The following is a 3953-nucleotide window of genomic DNA, read 5'->3' as shown; positions in this document are numbered from 1 at the left end:
TTCTTTTTAAAGTTATTGGCATGTCAGGGGGAAAATATTCAGAGTGATCATGATGCTGGAAATGGGGAGCTACTGACCAGATAACAGTGATGTGCAAGAATGTCAGGTTAGTACAAAACAGAGAAACTGTATGTGTGGCAGCTGCTTTAATTTTATTTACAGGCTGGCTCTCTTGTGGAAAGCTATTTGTGTGTAGCAAATTTCATACACTGTGCTGAACTGTTGGCATGTCATGGATAATACAGTTGCATCTACTATATGGCTCCTATGCAGGTAATGAAATCTGCACAATGGTGTTTGCCGCAACTCCCACCTTGAATACTCCTGAGGCAATCCCAGGTTTCCAGTAAAATTTTGTTTTCTTTAAAACATTAATTTGGGGGTAATATCCCCCCCCGTCCCAGTATCATGGGCAGTTCACTAAACTGACCTGCCAAGTGTTTGGGTACAACCCCCAAATGCTTCATGAAAATTCTGGTTATGGTGAACAGGGGAGCTTAAGAGAACTGGAGCGCCAACTAGCTGCAGAGAAAGAGAAATAGATTATTTTTCTCACCCCAAGCATCCTCATGTGTTCCCCCCCCCCCCATTATTTATAACCTGCTTCCCAGTCAGGGAGAATGGAAATTTAAGCAAATTTAAACAAGCTTGTATATCTGGTAGGATTTATCTGTATTAGCCTGAGACTGAAAGTAGAAATTACTCTGATTAGTGCAATCTTTGGTATGCTTTCTATTAGAAAAAATATCTAAACTACTACTACAGAAAAAGACTTTTATAAAGAAGCTACAACTTTAGAGAAATATATGCAAACTTGCATACCAGAAAGAGAAATAGATAGAACCTGGTATTTATTTCCTCCTTTTGGTTTGTATACATTCTGTATGAGAATATAGGAATAACCCATTGTTATAGTTTGGAGAGGTAATTATCTCAAAATAAGCTTCCTATTCATTGGTGATGAGGAAGCAGAACTCCAGCTATGCAGTATAATGGCTTCCAGGCATAATCTAACCAGTAAGCCTAATGCACTATTCTTATTGCTTTTCATTACATTTTTGTTGACTGGTGAGATGATTTTGTCTGAGCTGGATTCTTTACGTGCTAGTTTTCATTATTAATAAATAGGGCTATTATATTTCATGGGTAAACAAAGCATCTTAAATTCATGAAAATGATCAATTGGAGTTTTGCAAGTAGTTGATGGTTTTTAAAATGCTTTAAAAGAATGTTTAAAACCAGAACTCGACCAGGAGTTTGGAGAAAAAGCATGCAAGTTCCTTAAATAAATAAACTTCTGAAGAATTCATTTACTTCATTTACATTGCATGCCTTAGATCATATGATGAAACAAGCTCATAACTGAATACATATTGTGATTTTCAGTGATTTTCAATGATCTTAAGCAAGCTGTAAGCTGCATCCAGACATCACAAATATTTTGTGTAGTGGAGCAAATAACAAACAAACAAAAGGATAAAGGCCTCCTTATTAACAGTAATGGTATGGCAGGTAACTTGGCTACTGGAATAAGGAGTAATGATAATTAACTCAGTTGTCCTGGCCTGGTTCTGCAGATTCTTAGAAAGCCCCACACTCCTGCAGGCTACTAGCTGGGAGACTGAGAAGAGAAGCAGAGTTGACCAAGGGAGCCTGAGCCACGGAGGGCAAGGATGAGAGAAACGGCCTGCCCCTGCACCTCACTGCGCTAGTGCCAGCCCAGCCACCCTGGGTAACATGATGACCTACTCTCCCACTGCCCTCATGTGCCTGTGTGAGGGATAATAATAACTGAGATTTTGGATTAAAACCCCAACCATATTAATATGTTGATCATACAATTAACAATACATTTTCCAGCATTTAAAAGCTTGCTTTTAGACTTTGCTAAAAGGATTTTTGGAGATATAGGAACAACTTGCAGTCCTTGGTAAATTTGAAAGTAGACATGCTAAATACCAGCAATCTAAAATAGGTACTTTTTGAGATAAACACGATGCAGTTAAGCCAACCGCAAGACACACCAGACAGTTGCTAGGCCAAAAGCAGAAGTCCAGAAGACCAAGGTGACTGGCTTTCCGCCAATTCTATAGAACATATATTAACAACATGATTAAGGAGGAGGGTAGATGTCTTGAGAAAGTCAAAATTTAGAATTAATACATATAATCAATCTTCTTGCTTTGATTAAAAACAATATTGTCTTTTTGCTCTGACTGGAACACTGTTAAACTTGCATAGAAAAAGAGGAAGTTTCACAGGAAATTTTGGCTCCCTGAAACCCACCCTCTGCTGGCCTCACCCCAAAACCCTTTACATGCATTTCCTAATATTTCATAATAGCCTATGACATAAAGCTTTTATAGATACCTTGATCCATCAGAAGATTTTTGCTGAATTTATTAAAATATTAAATCTTAGTGTTTTGCAAAATATGCTATTTTACTTCAGCCAGCAGAGGTCCTTCTTGTTTAATATAAGTTCTACATTCTTAATTAGCTTTTTAATTAATGACAGGGCTTGTGATTGATGTCTTCGGTTCCTGGCTGAACTCTAAGATGACTGCATGATTGGGCATGTTCCATTTCTTTTGTTTCTTAAAATAATGCCTAGTAGTTTACTTTAGTCTTATAGCTTATAGCTGTGCATTAGCAAAGCTTCTTAACTAATAAATAATACTTTAGCTAGCTGTTTCTCTTGCAAATATTCTGTACCATAAGCTTTCATTCTCAGCTATAAACAAAATATAAAAGTTGTATTTTAACTTCTAAAAGCACACAGTAAGTCAGAAGAGGGGTTTTCCTCTCTCTTGCAATACTGTTACCCTTTCATTCACCCCAATTAATTCTCACTGGGTATTACTTGCCAGCTCAGTTCATTAATTCTATGGCTGTTTATCTATGCAAGTAAACAGTCCTTTTGCCTTAAAATAATAAGCTGCTAAAAGGCAGGTATATTGCTTATAGATTCCAATAACTCAATATTTATATGTTTAAGAAATGTAAACTTAAAAGAGTTTAGTTTAGTTTAATTTTTGTTTAATTTTTGTTTAGTTTAATTTTTGTTATTTAAAATTAAACCATTGTGAACTTCTGAACTCATCTGTTTGAAGTAGAGAGCTTGAACATAAATCTCCACTATGACAGCTTGTTATTGTGGTGAACAGTACCATCCTAATTAAAAGTGTACTGATGCCTTCTTGGTGCTAAAACACCTGCTCATTAGGAAATTCATTTCTCTGACCATTAAATAAGATATAAAACACCTGTTTCTACAATTCTGCTTAGTGTGTAACAATTTGTCAATTTGTTCCTGAAAAATCCCAACTGTGATAAATAGATTATCATTTGAACCTTTGAGCATCCTCTACATGATTATTAGGGAATATGTAGCATAACAGAATATGTAGCACTAGGAAGGGGGCTGAAACAGATGCCAGTAATAGAGCATCTAAATTTCAACTGCAGGTTAGTTTGCGCTGGGTGGGGCTGTCTTGTCATATCTTTTCAGTAGTATGAATGTGGCTGGCCAGCCAGTCCAGCTCAGTGATGCTTTAATCCAAGGGATTTTTCTCTCTCTCAGTGCCAACCATGCCCTATAGTCATGTGACATATCTTGTGGGACTCTGGCTCTAAAAGATAAATCAATGTAGGGCTCCAGCCCAAAGGAGGATTGGTGTCTGCAAGGTTGTGTCTTAAAATGCTCAAATCCTCCTCAAATTTTCCTCTCAGGGCAGCTGTTGTGACAGATTTTATGCAGTCTTGGTATTAGCAAGCTGTTAGCATCCTTGATGGAATTGTTTCTGAGGAGCCAGAGTAACTTTGGACACCTATTCAGTGAACATATGTTTTGCTTTTTCAGCAACTATGATCTTTTTAAAAATAAATCTTTGATTTTCTGTCCTTTCCATTATTAGAGGTGTGAAATCTGACAAAGGCAAAAAACCTTCAGAA

This window comes from Gekko japonicus, unplaced genomic scaffold (assembly GCF_001447785.1).
Source record: "Gekko japonicus isolate JY-2015 unplaced genomic scaffold, Gekko_japonicus_V1.1 scaffold4388, whole genome shotgun sequence".
In the NCBI taxonomy this organism is placed as follows: Eukaryota; Metazoa; Chordata; class Lepidosauria; order Squamata; family Gekkonidae; genus Gekko; species Gekko japonicus.
This window is presented reverse-complemented; position numbering follows the sequence as displayed.